The sequence below is a fragment of the Capsicum annuum genome, chromosome 8 (assembly GCF_002878395.1).
Source record: "Capsicum annuum cultivar UCD-10X-F1 chromosome 8, UCD10Xv1.1, whole genome shotgun sequence".
NCBI lineage: Eukaryota > Viridiplantae > Streptophyta > Magnoliopsida > Solanales > Solanaceae > Capsicum > Capsicum annuum.
In genome coordinates this window covers 144,999,198-145,020,115 of record NC_061118.1, presented here as the reverse complement: position 1 = coordinate 145,020,115, position 20,918 = coordinate 144,999,198, and the positions used below count along the sequence as shown (strand labels likewise).

At 29.9% G+C, this 20,918-nt stretch overlaps 1 long non-coding RNA gene across 2 annotated transcripts; it reads left to right on the top strand.

Moving 5' to 3' along the window:
* Positions 1–5,673: 5,673 nt before the first annotated feature.
* Positions 5,674–18,388, top strand: LOC124886401. 2 transcript variants are annotated; one of them, XR_007043540.1, is made up of 9 exons: positions 5,674–7,375; positions 7,520–7,566; positions 7,949–8,011; positions 14,513–14,564; positions 15,288–15,733; positions 15,828–15,949; positions 16,705–16,827; positions 17,357–17,527; positions 18,175–18,388. It is a non-coding gene; the product is annotated as an uncharacterized LOC124886401 (long non-coding RNA). The 2 variants fall into 2 exon arrangements; XR_007043539.1 differs by having other exon boundaries at positions 5,674–7,566.
* The last annotated feature ends 2,530 nt before the right edge of the window (positions 18,389–20,918 follow it).

The following is a 20,918-nucleotide window of genomic DNA, read 5'->3' as shown; positions in this document are numbered from 1 at the left end:
CACACACATATAACGAAATTTTAAGTGATTTGAAATTCCAAACTATTAGGTACAACTTGCAATTAGAACTTTCACATATATTTTCACAAAGTAGCTCTGGTAGAGAAGTTGGTTTCAGTAAAGACCCTTGATTAATGGCTCAAATAATCAAAGTTCAAACGCCATAACTGCAAAGAAGACACACAAAACACAATAACTAAAATACGTATAACATCCATAGCAAGAAAAAACCTAAGCAGTGAATTATAACCTCACATCGAACTTCAACCAATGTTTTGTCATACTCCAACTAAAAAGAATAGCTGCTATATTAAGTTTAAGAAATAATTAGATGAAAACATGATCAAGAATAAAAAATAAGAAATTTGATAAAATTTTGTCGATGTAATGACTTAAGAACAGAATACTTAATAATAAATTGAACTCAATATATACCATAAGAATTAACATAGAAAAAGAGTACGTGCAACAAAACAAATCATTACAAACTATAAGGCATAAATAAATCACGTTAGAAAATATAAATAAACTTTTAAAAAAATCAATAAGCTATAACAAAGCATGAAAATTCTTTATATAGCAACTGTTTAGTATCCTAGTTCACATGAAAAATTAGAAAATTCTTCAAAATTGAATTTAAGGCAAAATTATACTGGAGTTTAATTGAGACGAAGTAAATCAATTACTAATTGATTAATTGAATAGAGAGAAAGAAAGACAAAGTGGAGAATATATAGAAATTGAGTTAAGCTGAGTATCCTATAATGTCACGGTTTCTATTTGAGTCCTGTAGTTTAATAAGGAAAGGTTTTAATATAAGTATTTAATTAATTTTTAATTTTTAAATATTAAAAATAAGTGAAAAGACGATTTTGTCTAAAGTATAAACTTTTAATGAAGGGTAAAAAGTTCAAACAATATTTCTAAGGCCCTTCATAGTTTTAATATATTATAGATATAGATTAGATAATGTACACCGCCCTTTTGTTCCTATAAATACGTCACATATTTTTTCCATGCAAAGCATCAACTTGTAAAATTCTTTAGAGACGCCTCTTTTTCGAGCTTCAAGAATAATATTGAGGTATTTTTTTTGTAGGACTGAAACAAATAGCAATATACAACAATTGACCGGCTTAAGGTGCGAGAGTTTAACTTCGTCTCCGTTACTTTAGGTCCGAACAATTTTACTTGAAGACGGTGTATATCGGCTTAAGGTGCGAGAGTTTAACTTCGCCTCCGTCACTTTAACTCTGAACAATTTTACTTGAAGACGGTGGACATCGGCTTAAGGTGCGAGAGTTTAACTTCGCATCCGTCACTTTAAGTCCAAAAAATTTAACTTCGCATCTGTTTATTAATCTATAGGATTGAACGTTTAGAAATCACCTATATATGGGCGAAGTGGAAGCTGCTTCAAAGAGAATGTTAGTAAAGGCCTATTCTCTAAGCTCTCATGAAAACCGAGACGTGTTCATGACTGAAAAGAATAAAACTGTAAGAACCATAAACGGTAAAAGGCTGGTTGTGTGACATGTGTTGTCTAGGTGTACATTAAAGCTTGATGGTTCAAAGATATCAAATCTATCGATTGACCGAGTACATCCGATGCATGTTCACTACGGAAAGTTCAAAGGGAAACCCACTTATCCAGATGCAATCAGTCTTTGCTTTATGATCACATACTTGTCCGTAAAAGTTTTACAAAAAATAGCCATTCCCCATTCATGTGGGGGATTGTTGGGTTCATAGTAATGAAAGTTTGTTGAATGAAAAATGGAGAAATCAAGTGGAAGAGAAAAATTGAGTTAACACCAAAAATGGAAAGTGTACCAATTTTGGCAAGTTTACTCTTTCTCCCACATTAGTGGAAGAAGAGAACTTGAGAGTGTTTATAATGAGAAACACTTATTCCACATGGTAAGTGAGGCAAGGAAATAGAGATGCCTCGCGCCGTCGTCGTCGCTCGCTCGACTCGGCTTCGGATTTGGATCGATCGATGAGATTTTTCTTTTTGAACAAATTTTATTTGACAAAATCTGAACAATGATGAAAAACGCAGGAAATATTTCTGAGTTTTAATCTTCCATTTACATGCAGTGACGCGATGCTACTATTTTACGTGAACAGTGACGCAGAACAGTTGCACTACTTCGGAAATATTGCATTGCTTCAGAACTGGTGCACTGGTTTCTGTTATTGAACTGATGCACTGGTTGAATAAACAGATGCAACCATTCAGCAAAAGACACACTGATTCATGGAAAGATATGATTGTTCATGAAAGGATGGAATCTTTGATGAACAGACATGAATTTACAGCAAAGGTAGAACCTTTGGAGTGAACCATTGCCTCCTTTCTAAAGAGGCATCATTTGGCTATAAATAACCTGATTTTCATCCCCAGGTTAGAGATAGAAAACATAGAAATTTTCAGATTACAAAACATTCTTCTTGTCTTAAAAATACTCTAAGTGTGATCATTCAAACCGTGAGTGTGTTCTAAGAATCCGCCTATTTGAGGTACCGCTATAGTCGGATTGAAGGTCATTTTATCCTGGGAGGAAGATTCCATAACCTCGAGTACAGTGAGGGGAATTATTCCTTAAGGAAAATCCGTGAATTCGAACTACTTGGCCTTAATCATTTCTGTTTCATCTTTATTTTCTGAAAAATAAATACACCTCTTGGAAAGGTCTTTTTGATCTTGTGTTGAGGGTATTTAATACTTCATTGTGTTCTTGTTCATACTTGAACTCGAGTTGAAGTTGTTGTTCTGTTATACAGATTCTACGTACCCATATTGTGGAAAATAACATCAAAAGCATCCTTAATTGCCTACACAAGAGTTTTAGCTACCAACTATCCGAATTTTCGAATAAACTCTTTATGTCCTGGCTAATGCAAAACAGACGTAAACGAAAATACTGGAAGCTTAACTGCAGGAGAAGGTGCTAAGAGCTTGGTGAATCTTTCTTTGTTGCCAAATGATGGACCTTCTGGCCTTTTCTTTTACAGAAAGGAGGTCACATCTTTTTGAACATTGATTGATCAACAAAATTGATTTGCGTGTTTGGCAGAATCCAATCGTTTCCTATCAGTTTTATATACATCGCAAGAATAAGATGGAGATACATTTTAAAACTCACTCGAATTTTATTGTTTAAATCCTGAATTATTTACTGCTGCTATTTTGGGATAGTGTCTGTGTTTGCCCTTTTAATTAAAGGATGTGAATTCCTACTTCCTTATTTATGAGTATTTTGTTGATTTTTTTCCAGATATGGCTTCTTAATCATCTGAATATACTCTACAATTTCATATATGCTACTAGGGATTATAACTTCATTCTACTAAACACCACCAATGATGTGATTTAGTTTGGAATAAACTCTTTGTATTTAAAATTTTAAAACTTATACCTTATATATAACTTAAAATTACGTGGAACTGTCATTTACTGATAATTATAATTACCGTCATGCGTATAACTTAAAATGTATATCATAATGTAATTAAAATGTGACCTCCTATACTCGACTCAGATTTATCATAATTAAGTGGCCCTCAAATTAACTACTAGACCAATCTTTTTACTACATTTTTAAAACGTTAACCTACAAACAACAATATTCACAAATCAAAAAATTAAAAAAAGAAATAAAATCATGAAGAACTTCTAAACTCTAGACGTTCCCAAGACAATTTGTATGTTGTGAAGTAAATCTGATGTAATTTGCGGTAAGTTTTTTTTTTTTTTTTTTCTTTGCAATCAGAAATCTATATTGTTTTTTTTCCTGAAACTATTAATTGAGAAGTAAAAGGAACAAGTGAGACCCAAGTTGTGAGTTATCACTGTAAAATGTCATATTTGTCAAAATATATTTTCGGAACTAAACATAACTGTCAAAACATAGGTTAAATTAAAAGTTTAAAATTCAAATTCAAAACAAAATTGCAGGAAGTTTTTCAGTGAATTAACATCTATTTTTGTACTCTTAAATTAAAACTGAAATAAACTAAAAGAGAAATAATTTTTTGAAGTTTTTTTAAAACGTAGGAGGAAGTTTAGTATACAGTTTGTGTGACTTTTGCATTTTTTAAATTGTTTTTATATTAATATTTAATTTTTAATGTCTAATGATAAATACTTGAAAATATTATTTTAATATTTATTTTTAATTTTTTTTAATGATAAATGATGATTTTTGTGGTGCTGACATGTGACAGTTTTTGCTTCTGTGATTAGATATAGCTAGTTAACGGACCCGCGCGTAATCTTAAAATATATCAATACTAATCTAAGATGTTGATTAATATAAGATTATAAAATCATATTAAATTAAATAAGTGCTATTTATACTATAAAATGTTATATGCTATAAAATATTTATTAGTTCAATATTTATTATTATTAAATTATTTTTAAAAGGATAAAATAACTGAAATGAAAAGATATAGGTCATTTAACTATTATTGTAATAGTTTTTTTAAAAAAATTCAAAGATTCATACACTCAAACATTTAATAGTTATTATTCTAAATAGAACTGAACACAAATTATATATTATTAAACAATTTGTCAAGTATACTACCTTATTTCATTATTTTTTAAATTTACTTATAATGTAGTATTTATCTTGTATTATATTAATTTTTAAAATAATTTAAAAATAAAAAATATTTAATAATCAAAAAATTAATTTGAACCCTAATGAAATAACTTATAATCATAAATAAATAAATAAATTATATTAGACTATAAATTGTAAAAATACTCATAATTTTTAGAAAAATGTGGACTTAAAAAATAGGAAGTACAATTTGCAAAATCTATTTGAATTAATAGTAGGAAATATATACTATGTGGCCAAAAATAGGATTGGATAAAGGAGTGATCCAATAGAAGTAAAGTACAAATCGAAAAAAGGGAAGTAAAGAGCTACCTACATTTTGACTCTAGAAAGTTCATCTTCTCTCCAATTTTCACCTAGTTTTCTCCATTAAAATTTTACAATTTAAAGTTAATATTAATGATTTTGCGTTTTAAGTTTGCTTTTAGTGTAGGTATCTGCGGAATGCGTTGGTGACATTAAAATGTGTATATAATAATTTGAGATATCAATTATAATATAAGATTTTAAAATCATACTAAATAAATAAGTGCTAATTATAATATAAAATGTTACTATATGATTTTAAAATTTTATTAATTCAATATTTGCTAGTATTCAAACATTTTAAAAAGAGTTAAGTAATTAAAATATATTGGTCCCTTTTTAAGAATGTTTATAATGTTGTATTTATTTAGTATTATATTAATTACTTTAAAAGTAGGTTTAAAACAAAAAAGTATATTTAGTAGCAATAACGCTAAAATTTTAATTTAACATCTAATGTAATGATTTATAGACACAAAAAAAATAAATAAATTATATTAAAATATAAATATTAAATGTTCTCATATCTTTTCTTAATTATGGATTTTTTGTAAAAAAAAATAGTTCACAATTATTATTGATAATATTTAATAAAGAAGTGAAAATTTTATAGAAAAAGGAACGATTGTCAAAAAGTTGATTGGATAACAAATTGGTGCAATAGTAAGTAAAGTACAAATAAAGCAAAACGAAAGTAAACTACTCTACATGCTGAATCTAGAAATTTCTCTATCATCTACTTTCCTAAAAACCACCTAGAAATTTCTGTCTCATCAACTTTCTAAAAAATCACCTAGTTTTCTCCGGCAATATCTAGCAATGAGGAATTCATTGAAGTGTTGAGAACTATGATTTGCTTTGTAGTTTATTTAGTATGAAATATTGAGCATTTGTTACGAAATACTAAAACAAACATGCTTCTGTACACTCCCCTTTTTATTGGTGTATTGTCCATGATTTTTAATGTAGAACTACAGTATTGCTAAGTATTTAACCCCTTATACTCCCTTAAAAGGAGGAAATAAAGGCGGACAAAGTAAAACAGGTGCAACCCAAAGCAATCAATATAATCTTTTTAATGTTCTGTAAGAGAATTGGGGACTGTGGAAATTGATATCAAGTACTATTTTTAAAGTGGCATATTACCCTGAGTTCTTTCAATGTACATCTCATACAATTGTGAAAGTAGAATACTTTCTCTGAGTAGCTTTTCCTTTGCTACTCAGATACATAACTCATATGTCAATGTTAGGGAGTTGTGGACCAGCAGTTAGAGTAGGAAACTATTTAATTCTTCTAATGAACCTTATCCGTTCACGCCTGAATGGAACAGTCACCGTAGATGAATGGCTAGAAGTTCTCCGTGATGTGTTTTTGCTTATCATGTTTTTTGCATTGGGTTGTTAGAAATTCAAAATCTTGATTAAATGTTTGTTTAGTTTGCTAATGAAGTTCATTTCTTGTTGTGTATGGTTGATCTTCTAGTTTTTATTTTTGAAAAGTGCTCATTTCTGAATGTGCTATTTTTTGGTATAAAAGATTGGTTATTTGAGTTGAAAGTCTTTCAGAAATAGCTTCTCATACCCAATAAGGTAGAGGTAAGGTATGCATACACTCTACCCTCTTAAGACATGATTTATGGAAGTATAGTGAGTGTGTTGTTACATCTGCAGAAAACAGTCGTGGAATCTGTTACATCTGTATGTTGTTGTTTACTTATTAGGTTGATCGATCAAATTTTTTGTGATCATATCTTGATGTATTTTTCATGTTGTTGATTGTTGTCAGATCGTTTGTTTTCAGGTAATGAATGTCTTCTATTTCAGATGTGTACTCATTGGCCTTTGCTGTACTTCTGTTCATCTGATTTAAGCTTAAACGAATGAGATCCTAAGGTCTGTAATACCATACATTATCAATTCCCAAATTAAGATTTATTTAACAGAGAGTTGCAATGAGTTTTTCTGCCCTTATATAGTAAAAGGGCTCGCGTGCTTTTCTAGAGATAAACTTCTTAAAGTTGACAGCGAGGGGCGTTGTCTGATCACCAATCATGATAATTTTGGTGAGTACATGATATTAAAGAAAACAACAGGGATGTACGATTCTTAATAGGAATACAAATCGCTGTCCAAACTTTTTTTCTTCTTAATGTTTAAGTTGGCTAAGGTTTTTGATTCACCCCAATTCGTGTATATGAGGTTGCAACTTCCTACACGATGTTCAACATGACAAAAGTTAGTATTTTATCTTGATCTTTAGCTTGTGCACGTGCAGAAACTTTAGACCAGATTTTATTTAATATAGCTTACACAGTTTGTTGTCCCTTTAAGTTGACCAATAACACCTTATTTGTGGCAGAACGGCTTGTTTGAATCATGGTTACAGAGATATCGAATAAGCTATACTAAAGCACCTGTATGTAAAGAGCAATGGTCAGTGTTTTGGGTAGATCTATCCAGTTATTTTGTTAGTTTTTCTAATAGTCTTAATAATCCTACATGATTAAGAAAAGGTCAAAAAGAATCCTATTACTGAAAAATGTTAGTATCTTGCTTGTGACTTATTTGTGTATGCAGAAGTAACCAAGGATGGCATAATTTATGTTGGTGAAATAGAATGCATGGTGAGTTATTTTTCATACATCTTATTGATATTTGTCTAGACTCTAGTTAGTACTTGACAGCATGTTTAAAATGACAACTTTTGTGAACTATTTAGGCTCATTTTGTTTTTCAAACCTAATCTCTTTTGTTTGTATTGATGTTTTGTTTTGTTTACCTGTTGTGCAATATACACATGGCCATGCCTGAGAGTTGTGACACAGTTGTTAATGTTTGGAAGGCCAACTGTACATTAATATATTTAGTTGGACATTAATAAAAGTAATAACCCATTAGTAAATTTCTTGCAATATTTGTATTCTTTATTGTGGTTAAGATTCAATTTTCAGCTTTCTTAAAGCTCTGTCTGTTTTTATTGATATTCAACTGGAATAATCTTTCCAGGTTGATGATGACGTTCAGAGGTATAAAGAACTTTTGGAGGCAATCAGAAGATGACCATCCGAGGTTGGTAATACTGTTGCCAGTCTTTGTAAAAATTTTACAAAAGAGTTTTTTGTTCATCTTAATACTGTTTTGTAATTCATTATAATGATCTAGCAGAACAAAATGAAAAATATACCTCCTATCTGAATTTTTTTTCTTATTTTTGGTTCAATTTACTGATAATATCCATGTAAATGGTTAAGATGGATGACAAAGTTGATATTTTCTGTTTCAGGAATGTGAAATGTCATCAATTTATACTGATAGTTGTCGGACAAAGTTACATAAAAAATACAAACATCAATACAGTTATTCAAATTTTACATTACCATCAGGTAATTTAAGAAACAGAAAAACAAATTGTTTTACACTTGATGAACCTAACAACCGATCCTTGGTCGTTCTCTTGCATTGATGACACATATTGGATCCAATATTTTTCTCCTGTAATGTTTCATTGAAAAAAAGATTATAATCAAAATGAATAACATTAAATGAACATATATAAAGTGTAAGTAATGAGATGATAAAGATTTTATTACATTCTCAACCATCCTCCGTCAGTTGGGGTGCTGCAGTGCATTAATATGCAGAGATCTTTTTCATATTCTGAATTAACCACATTAAAATCAACAATTGTATATATATCTCCAAAATACACTGAGTATCAGACCAAATTTTGAAAAAATTCTTTATACACTACATTTGTAGCTTCATTTGTTATCTGCCCATCTTCATCATAAACCAATATTTTTAATCCCTTTCTACTTGTCACTCTGGAAAGAGCTACATACAGTTGTCCATGTGTAAATACTGGCTTTTTCAAAAATAATCCCACATGAGATAGAGATTGTCCTTGACTTTTATTAATTGTCATGACAAAAGACACAGTAATTGAAAACTGTCTTTTTTGAAACTTAAATGGAATTCTTGCATCAGATGGTGTTAAAGTCATTCTTGGAATAAACACTTTCTGTCCAACCATCTGTCCAGATAAAACTTTGGCTTCAATTACCTTATTTTCAAGTTTAGTAACAATCAACCTTGTTCCATTACACAATCCCGCTGACTGATCAATATTTCTCAATAACATCACTGGAATCCCAACCTTTAAAGTGATAGCATGATTTGGAACTCCGAAATATTTAATAGTATTCAAAAATTCTGGTGTATGTATATGGTCCAAAGCTGAATAAGTATGATCAGAGCTGCAAATTTTATCAGAACTCATTTTCAGGATTATGATTGAGGAAAATCATATATTGATTGATTGATTCCACCATATCAAGAGTTGGAGCAAAAATGGCTCTTTGTTGTAGGTATCCTAGATCATTGCAACGATTGATGAAATCTGGATACGTACTTTCCACAATAGCTGATATTGGATTAATAGACTCTTTTATTCCAGCGAAGCTGGGGTGAGGGCGCGTAGGTCAGGCCTGGAGTGGTCCCCCCACCCCGACACCTACGGAGTAGGTATGAACCGGGTTGTCCCTTTTATCATTTGGTATGGGAACTTTTTCTATTCTATCAAATAAACTTCCAATCCTACCATCACCAACAGCCAAAATCCAATTCAAAAAATCTCTCAATTCATCCAGATGTGTACCTATCTCATTACCTTGTAATCTCATATTCTTTGTTAGTCTCAATAGTTGACAGTGAGGCCATAAATATGAAGAATTGAGAGTTGCATTAACAATATCTTGCCTAGTACCTTTTGGGATGACAGGTAATATTTGTCTGAAGTCTCTTCCCAAAACAATAGTTTTACCACCAAATGGTCTTTGCGAATTTGATGAATCTTTGAAGCTAAGAATATCTCTTAATATTTTATCAAGAGCTTCAAAATAATATCTATGCATCATTGGTGCCTCATCCCAGATAATCAACTTTGTCTTGATAATTAAATTCGCTAAAGGAGTACCTTGCTGGATACTACATGTTGAGTCTTCAGTTATATTTAGTGGAATTACAAATCTTGAATAGGCTGTTCTTCTACTTGGTAACAAAAGTGATGCAATTCCTCTAGATGCAACTGTTAGCACAATATCTCCTTTAGATCTTATGAAAGTAGACAAAATCTTCCAAATAAAAGTTTTTTCTGTTAGATCAAATCCGTATAAAAAATCCACCTTTATTTTCATTCACGGATGCTATTATCTTTTTATACACTGACTTTTGCTCATTTGCCAATTTCTCAATCAATTATTGATGTTCCAATGCTAAAGCATGCCTATTGTAACGCATTTCATCACATATAAATCTGTTGTTGTTGTCAATTTTCTTCATCATTATAAATAGACATCTCCATTGTTGGAAAATCAAGAAAACCCTTTCCACAACCTTATAAAAAATTTTCTATTTTTTGCAAGCAACGATTTTTCAAATCATCATCAGTCAGGTTAGCTTCTGCGAAAACAGAAAAACATGTTAAAATTAAGTACAGTAAAGATAAATTGTGGTTAAAAATAGTCAATGAAAGATGTGATCGATGAAATCATAATTAAATAATGCATAAGTATGTGTTATCATATGTAATTAAATCTAAGTTAATGAAATAAAATATTCTTTATATGAGTATTTTAAAAACTAAAAGCATTATATAAGTATCTGGGTTATCTAAAACTCTTCTTTCTTCAGGAAGAATATCTTCTGATAGTAAATGCCATGTTGCTCGCCAAACAATCTCAGGACGTGACATTGAATTCGATAAAAGTAGCATAGCAAATAACTGTCGTAAATATGATGGCATTCCCCAATTACTTGCCTCTACTATCGCATCCACATATTCTTTGCCATCGTCTAATAAACCTAAAGCATAACACGCATCTCTGAAAGTCTTGTGAACATAGTTGTTGGTGTTTCTAAGATCCTCATAAGATGTTGGACCTTTAATTACATTCAACAATAATCTAAGGTAATATTGCTCACCGGATCCTGGTGGAACAAAGAAAATTCTGCCAATGGAAAAGGTAGAAGTTTTTCTTTTTTTTCATTTTTTTGATTCTTGCTTCCATACATACTTTAGAGGGAATTCTGCATACTTTAGCTGTCTTGCTTCAGGAAATTCTTTATTAGCCTCAAACCACTTTAAAAACATTGATTTTTTTCCGTTGACCACTGTATCAATCGGATCATCATCTGTAAAAATGATATTTTGATTGCCATCTAGATGAAAAGATAACCTTTCTACAGGTAGTTCTCTATGATGGATTGGGAAATTAAAAATTCTCCAAGCTACTTCACATGGTGATATGTATCGACAATTACAATACATATTTATTTCATCAACAATTCTTGAGTCATCAATATTCTCACTTTGTGAAAATGCAACCGTGACACGATCATGTCCTTTATTAACATACTTAAATAAGCATTTAATGGACCTTGATTGATTGCACCATTCAACATTAATATATGCACCATATTTCAATAATAGAAATCTATTGTGTGGTACAACATATCTGTTATCCAAATCAATACCTTCTCTAGTAGTAGATCTACCATCATCCCTTCTTTTATAGATTGGATATCCTTCTTCATCAATCGAAGTAGATTCAACAAACTTTTTTGGAAAATGCTTTGTACATTTGCCATTTTGCATGCAAGGAGAAGATTTCATTATAGAACCACATGGTTCGTGCATCATGAAATTTGTAACATCAACTAATTTATCAGGCAATTCAGCTGAAATAATTTCATCAATATCGGCATCATTTGAATATTTTTTATGGAGAAACAGTAGGATATGTGCATGAGGCAATCCCCGCTTTTGAAATTCAATCGTATAAATCACCGGATAAAATGATATATTAGATAAATATTTATATTTTTATGTTGATAATTAAAATAATAACTTACTAATAATAAAAAAAGTTAATGTAATTATTGAGATACAACATAAAGTTTATACCTGTTTTTACTTCTCCAAAAACTTTATTGTCTCACAAATCTTGTATCAACTAATTCAATTTGACTTTGAAAATCCTTGTTAAAATATCTGATCGATCTTCTGGAGACAATCCCCGACACTTAACAAATCTAGTTACCTCTGGCTATTTTGGATTGTAGATGAAGAGATCAGGGTATCCAGCCCATTTACAAATTGCCATAGCATCCTGATAATTTTGCAACATGTAACGTGTTCCTCCAGTGAATGAGGAAGACAATATAACTCTTTGTCCTTGAGAAGATGGTTCAGTGTCTTTTGTTAAAACAACTTCTTCTAACCCTTTATAAAAGTGAAATCTCAACTTTTTTTGATTAAGCCTAATATAATTCAATCTAAAAGATTTCATCATTGTAAATCCATCAACCAAGAATTGCTGAAATAATCTTTTAGATGATACAATTATGGGAACTTCATGCTTCCTTTCTTGAATTTTGTATGAGAAGTATTCGCGATAGCTGATACATTTTCTTCCGCGTGTTGATTCTTCACAAACATTTGAAGAAATATCTTCTCTGTATCCATCTTTACCATATGGTAAAAGTAGTGGATAATGCAAACCCAAATATGATGCATTCAATTCATTTATCCTTTGAAGTTGTCCAGATTGAGTTTCAATAATGATATCTCTGTCAAACCTTGTTGGTTCAAAATCACCAACAACCAATGCAACTACTTTTGAAACTGATGGCAAGTTGTATCTTCTTCCATCAAAGCCCCTTTTGCCTATCAATCTAAGACGCAAATTTGAATTTTGATTTTCTTGAAATCTATCTCTAACCATTCTAAAAGACTTAGCTAGTGCATTGTGTTCATCTAGAATTTTCTTCACATCATTGACGATTTCAGAATGTATTTTTTGTTGCTTTCATCATGATTGGGAAAATTTTTTTTATCAAAGTACAGTAAAATTGTGATTATTTTTAAAATATAGTTAAATATTTTACTAAGCAATAACTTACCTGATAGCATGTATTCTATTGTTCACCTCATTTTTCGTATCATAAATATATAATTGTGCAAATTTTGGAACAAATCCCTCAATAAGCAATAAGCTTCCTATTTTATGATAATTCTTCCCAGAGAATTTGAATGTTCTTGGTACTTTTGTTTGGTTGATAGATGTATCGACTTTTCCTCCCATTGATGTAAAAGTAAACAAGGAATTATAAGTTCAAATATTCTCTTTGAAATAGTTGCTGTTTTTTCCTGCATAAAATTTGAGTTTGTTAAAATTAATACATGAATATGTTATGATGTTGCTGTATTTAAATTATAAATGAATATATGTACCTGATCCAAGCAATAATTCCTTTAGCGCAGAAGGAGGTTCTTTTGAATTTGACAGTTTAATCTTTCCATTACCACAACACAAAGTAAATACTGGCTTTTATTTTTATACTTCTTCTCAATTCTTTCTTCGTACTAGAAGTAAGCTCCGCAGTATTCACATTCACAAGTAGGATCTCCTATGTCCCAATAATCTAATATTGCCGTAATTTAATAAATATAAATTCAGTAATCATAAGCAATATTCTAGCCTTATATATGTAAATATAATAAGAAATATACTGACCTTCATTGTTAGTTGTCCAATCTTCGTTTACATCCACTACAAATAATGAAAATAAAATAATAAATATATAATCTATTGTATTAAATTAATTAATACAGTATAACGATATGAATTGCTGTTGGGTACCATTCTATATACCTTCAAACATATCTTCATCTACATATTCATCATGAGTTTGTTGGTTTGAGAGCAAATGACCTTCATACATGAATATTCGAATTAAATGATGATGTTATATGTAAAAGATTGACTTATTATTGTGTTCTTTTAATGAAATACCTGATATATCACCATATTACCTATTTAAATAAGTTGAATAAGTATTCTCATCCACCAACAATCCTTTACCCTTAGAATGCTTTGTAGTTGAAGATAAATTGGTCACGAAATCTGTCATATACAAATTAACATTGAATGTTGTAGTTGACATATCAATCCTATATAATGTCGTTATGAAGCAAAGTGTTTGATACATATATTTTCATGTAAATGTATTAAATCTGTAATTTTTATGAATAAATACGCCTTTACATTTCTGTTGATTTATGTATGAAGTATAAATACTTTGAAAACATGAAAACATAAATGTGTCTTTACATTCAAATATTATGTATATTAAACTTTATATTTTTTTCAAAATTGAGAAAGTATCTAATAGTACGGTAAAAGAATATACGTATCAGAGAAGTTTTGAAGAAGCAATGTAAAATGTATGAAAAAATACAAAGGAATAAAGTTCATGCCATTGTTATCTGAAGAATATTTTCCTCATTTTTTATTCTTCCTTAAGCATATTCTGTTTTTTCTTGCAAGTTTCTTTTGATCTTCCATGATAAAGTGAGTTTTTTGCTGTATTTTTTAAGAAGGATATGTAATACTGAAAAATAATAGCAGTTGAATGCAGTTGAGTATATTCAAATTTTAATTTTTTAATTATTTAACTATTCTTTTAATTTATCAACAGTTACATCAAGTTTTATTTAATGACATACAGGTCCTAATGTTTTCAGACACAAAGACATACAGTATATTTCATCGAAACTGAAGTAAGTTTTGTATTATCCCTTGCAAGATTCTACTTGATTTATCTGAATTTGTGTGCATATGTTATGTTTATTTTTTTTAATTAATTTCTACGAAGCGCATATTCAATAAGTGAATTGCGTCATCAATGTGCAGCAAAATTTGCAATGAGCTGTCACACCGAGCTCTGGTTCAGTTAGCAAGCAAATTCAACAGCCTGTCATCTTGTTTAATTTTTTCATCTACTGAATCTTGATATTTAATAATCAGTCTTTTTTATTATTTCTACAACTTTGTTGTTGTATCGATTTGAGTCTGGTTGTTGACTTGCCAATTTAATTAGGGCTTGTTGAACTGGGCACAACAACAACACATGTGTAATGGGATTACTCAAAAGCATTAAAATCATCCTTACGGTTTTAAATGAATTTTGTTTGTTAAGTGATTTATTATAAATAGTTTTATAATTTTCGCAATGAGTGCCTCTAAAGCTTCATTAAATGTGTTTTCCGAAAGAATGATGACTGATATAGCTTATCAATTAACTGTAACGATCGAAATAAATTTTCTATATTTATTGAGTTTTAAACAGACATAAATGTATGTGGACAGATATCTGCATCTCCAAGACTTCATAAATTTCACTTTAATATCTGATGTCGTATTTAATGTATGTGAATGTTGTTGCTGCAGTTTATTAAAAAGCATTTTGTGTTCTGAATCTGTTCTTCTGAATTATGTTTTAGGGGCCTAATCAAAAGCAAAAATAGTTAGCAACCTGGGAAGCAGATCTGCAAAGGAGAGAAACGGTTCTTTTTCTTTTTATTTTTAAAAGTTGTTTGCTATGTGCATTGCTGCAAAGTACACTTTTTTCTGTGATTTTTGATCAGCTACTGCTGCGGGGATGCAAATATCAAAAAGTTTAGTTAGTAGTTTTTTTGGCTAAACTATTTACTACAGCTTCCTCAATTCGTGTAGTGTTTTCTTAGTCTATATTTATCCAAATTCAGTTTGAGGCTCGTGAATGCTTTTCAAAATTCTTTGCTTTAGCTAAATGCGTTGTTATGAGTTTTTTGATACGTAGTTTATTCTACTTCATATTTTCTTCAATTTAGTTTGAGGAAGATTCATGATTCATATTTAGTACCAGTTTAACAGGCTATTGAACAAGGAGAAGATGTTGTTGATGGCGGTAAGAAATGACTTCAGTTAGTTTCAGATTGTAATTAAATCGACTTATTTTCTCTTTAGCATGCTGATGTAATTATTTTTATGATTCAATTCAGCTGGAGTGCCAACTGATGATAGGAATTGCCCTTCCTTTTTTACGATTATTCATCCTGATATAGCAAATGTATACCAGCTCATTCTCAGCGGCTGCCATCTTTGGCTTTTGCAAGCTTGTTAGGTAGTGTTTTCACTTATTTTTTATATTTTCTAAATGAAGAATGTTTCTTTGAATATAAAAAATAAATTGTTTCAATGCAAGGAGTACCTTTTGTAAAGATGTTATCCAATCTATGTTTTTGGGAATGGATGGCCTATTTTTTTGTACTGCAGGCTCCACGCTGATGAAATTTTACGCGTTGATTTAAAAATAGTATAGAAGAAAAACTGATGGGATAAACATACTACTATGTTTTACACTGCTGCCATTTGTGATTAGAGTCAAAAGGTTTTAGACTTTTCGTTTCCACACTGGGATAGATGACTTTCTGATTTATGGACTATGATACTTCAGTCAACAACTGTCTTATCTCTCACAAATGTTACTCATTTTTTCAATGGCTATATTAGGCATCTTGTATTTCATAATTAACTTGTTCAGGAATTTTGGTAACTACGAAAAGGCTATGGATACATCTAATCCTTGATGAATGAGATGTAATTTGCCTCATTATATTGGGCAAGTCTTGATTATTTATGCAGTAGATTCTACAATTATATCAAATAGAGAAATGGCTCCTGGTAGAGAGCTTATCAAGGTATGTGAGTTGGTTGAATTAAATGAGACACTTAGCTTGTTGACCTTGCACCTATAGCACCTTCCCCTAAAAATGCAAACGTGTCACATTGTCTGCATTTTTATTTGTGTATATATTGGATTTGCACTATATTATCCTACGTAATGGTGTGTAATTATATTTTTTCAAACTGGAACAGTCAGCGTAAATGGATGGCTAGAATTTGCAGCAGCATCACAAACAGTTGTTCTATTTAAGGAACTGTCTCGAAGTGTTCATGATATTCAATGCAAGGAGCTTATTTGTTATTTGTAATCCGCAGGTGGGTGTTTTATCTTATACTTAACATATAGTACCATATTTTTTTAATATTTGAAGCACTTTTTGCAACTATAACATTTCAAATACTAACCAAAGCTTTAATAGTTTCAATAGTTAAAATATTTATGTTCAATTTTTGTAGAGAAGTTATCATTATTATGGAAGTACATATTCATCACGAGCACCTTGGTGGATAGAGTTAAATGGTCTCCGTATTTGGTGGGAGATAGCAGATATCCTATGAAATTAATAGAGGTGCATGCAAGGTGGCCTAGTTATAGAACAAAGTCATTAATAATACTATTTTAGAACGGAACTAAATGGGTTAGTTCCTTAGTAATACATGACCAAATTGATCATACCATCATTTGATATCCACATCATGACATTATAATTTTAGCAGTGTTCGCAGTGAGATTTCACTCGTGGGAAGCTTAAAGCCTATAATTGTCTATTAGTGTTGCTCTCCTTTGTCCTTGTTATTTCATAATTCTAATCTTTTTAAGTTTTATTTGCTTGCATATGAACAGATACCAGAGGAGGCAAGTAATGGTATGTAATTATACTTTTTCAAACTGAAACAGTCAACGTAAATGGATGGCTAGAAATATGCAGCACAAGCACAAACAGTTGTCCTATTTAAGGAACTGTGGCCAAGTCTTCATGATATTTAATGCAAGGAGCTTATTTGTAATTTGCAGGTACATGTATTATCTTATACTTAAACAGATAGTACCGCATTTTTCAAATTTTTCATATTATTTATCAATCTCACTCTCATTTTTATTGTGAATACATACACCATCTATCTATATATAAAAACATACTTTTCATTACTTTGTTCAAACATCTAATATAGTTGTTCATAACTGATTGTAAACAGTACATAAAACCTACGTTATAGTATGAAAAAAATAAACTGAAACTAAACTTGAAGAAAAGTTAATATAGTCGACCATGTAGTTCCCACATCATATTTTTTTTTTCCTTTTTATTCACTTTGCGAAGCTTGCTGTTGACTTGTTTGTCATTACACTTATCATCAAATTCCTGCATAGGTAATTTCCCCATAGATTTACTTCTCTTGAAAGTTTGTTTTTCTGTCATATCAACACTGACACTGACTTCTGTGAGGGATGATCCACAACCCGAGAGATTGTTCTTGATGAAAGTCTGTAAAAATTGCACAGTGTAAAGTTGTGTAAAGTAAAATTTTAAGAATAATAATATGAGTATACATTTAACAAAAAAATTTTCTTAAATTTCTTTCTAATATATTATGTTAAAGATAAAACAACAATTTTAGTAATTATGATTTTATTAAATTGTTTAAATGTTAATATTGCAGAGGACATAATTAACAGGATGCAATTATATGATGAAGTTACACAAATTCATTATAAAAGGTATGTAATTGTTTCAACTCAAATTTATAATATTTGTATAAAAGAATTAGGATGATAGACTCATAAATGTAACTTATAATTACCTCGAAAAGCTCATCTCCTCCATAGTTTTGTGCACCTTCAAAAAGGGATCCTAATACATACAATAAAGTCATCAATAAAGTTTGTTTTATGATTTCTGTATAAATTATGTCAACTGTATAAGATTTTTTTATTAGTAACACTTACAGTGTATATTAGTGAAGGATGACTGTATTCCTTGAAAAGAACATCATCATCAACAAACTTAACAACTTTGTAGACTTCATCATGTTTTGTTATATTTGATTCCTTAAACATGAGCTTTCTCTCAATAATATCATCCAACTCACTTGGATATGAACATTCATCATCGGAAATTAATCCTTCCTTTGATTCTTTTGCTGATTTTCCTATAAGTTGCACAACCTCGCGGTTCCAAAGCAGTAAACTTATAAGACCAGTTCCATTCATTACATGAACTTGTAGCATATACCTGTAATTCAGTTTTTTATCTTTATAAAAGATTTTATTTGTTAGATAAATAATTTGATATAGGATTGTAAGAAACTGTGAACAACTTGTGCTTCTGCATTACATTTTGAGCAAAAATATGAGTTTTCATCAGATTCAACCTTTATGAGACACTTGTTGCAAGCCAAATATAACCATCCATGTTCAAGATCCAAACATACAAATTTTGCAGCAATCCAATAGGTAGCTTCCAATTTATGAAAAACAGTTTTGTTAATAATTATTCTAATAAATCGTGTAAAGTCGGTATGAACTTAAAAATTTATTCAACTCACTTCAATGCATTGGCTTAGATCACTGATATATTTAAAAGGTACAATTCCTTTGGATAACTCATCAGTGACAGAATAACTATATTGAGAACCTGTCTGACTAAGTCGTTCATAGTTAGAATCGCATGCTGCATTTAATCTGAGTAAAAAATATTATAATTTAATTTATATAATATATAAGAAATTTAATTGATCAATGTTTTTTAAAATAGGTGGTGACAAACCTGGATTTAAACGCAATAGATTGTGGTAGAGATGGATTTATCCATAACTTAATTTGATACCAACAACTACGAACAGAATAAACATCTGTAGAAATAATATTTTATAATTTGAATAATAATAGTTCTTTTTGATAAATATAATTTTCAGTACAGTTTTAATTAGTTATACCTCTAAATTTTTGAGCCTTCATTAATTGAAGAACCACAATCAAAGGTTCATCGGTAGGTGCAATCAAATGAGGTTGAATTTGATCCACAAGTTCCCCCATAAAGTTGTTGAAAGCCTATTCCTCCTGTACAATATATTATGCAATTAGTGCGTAAATGATGTTTTATTTTCGAATGTTTTCTTTTTTTTGCAATTTGTACTGTGAAATGAAAAAGAACTTATTTTTCATCTTTCAATACAATATTTATAAAGACACTATTGTTGTTTTCTTGATGGCAGGTCTGAACTGATTCATATGTGACAACCTGTCCAACGACATCTATAAATATAATAGTTAGTAAACCTGAAAAAACATATTCTTAATAAATTGTTAAGTGAGTTGAAAGAGTAATTACCAAAAAGTTCTGTGTCATTAATATTATGTTGAATTGTCAGTTGGTCAAATGGACGTAAATTAAATATATCCATATCAAATGGCGGATCAACAATTTTCTCAACAAAAGTCATTTTGATAAAAATCAACCTGTGTTTGTGTGTAGTAGTCTTAAATTTTTTTGAATTTGATGTAACTACAAAGTAGTTCATGCGATATAACTCGAGTTCTTGTATCTTGTTTCAAAAAAATTTTATATCGTGCTTGCCAATCGACGCATGTATACGATCACCCTAAATTAACAATGAAAATTATTATGATTAAATTAATTCAAAACGTTAAAAAATCAATGAAAACAGTAAACTTAAAAGGAAAAGAAAACAATACAAACCTTTGCATCTTGTAAAATCATATTCATTGATTAGGGTATTTCAGGTTTGAATTTATCCGGCACTTGCCACGGTCGAACAACTCTTACTTTTAAATCATTCCATTGCATTGAGTTGCTTGTAATTTGGGAAATATTATGAAAATGTAGAGTCATTTCTGTATTTGTTAATTTTTTCCTGTAAGAAGAATAAAATCAATGCACAGAAAGTTGAGATATATTAAAAAGAGGCGTAAATGAAAAACTGTTTTAAAGTAATGGGAGTGTTGTGGGAAACTATCATGAAATTGTGTTTAACAGTTACTCAGATTTGTTTTTTAAAGACAGATTTTTATTATTTTCAAAAATAATAAATGTTGATTTGTTTAACAGTTACTCAGATATGTTTTTTAAATATAATTTTTTATTATTTTTAAAAATAATAAATGTTGATTTGTTTAACAGTTACTAAGATATGTTTTTTAAAGTTAATTTTTTTATTATTTTTAATTTTCAAAAATAATAAATGTTGATTTTTAAGTAGTAGGAGTGTTCTGGAAACTTCTTTTTCAAATGATTAAAATGTATTATTGGTAATTTGTGGCAGTTTTAATGTATTTAAAAGTTGTAATTTTAAGTTTAATTTTTATTAAAAGAAAAATATTGATGACAGTTGTGTAGTGGGAATGTTGTGGGAAACTTGTATATATTATCGTGACATTGTGGTTG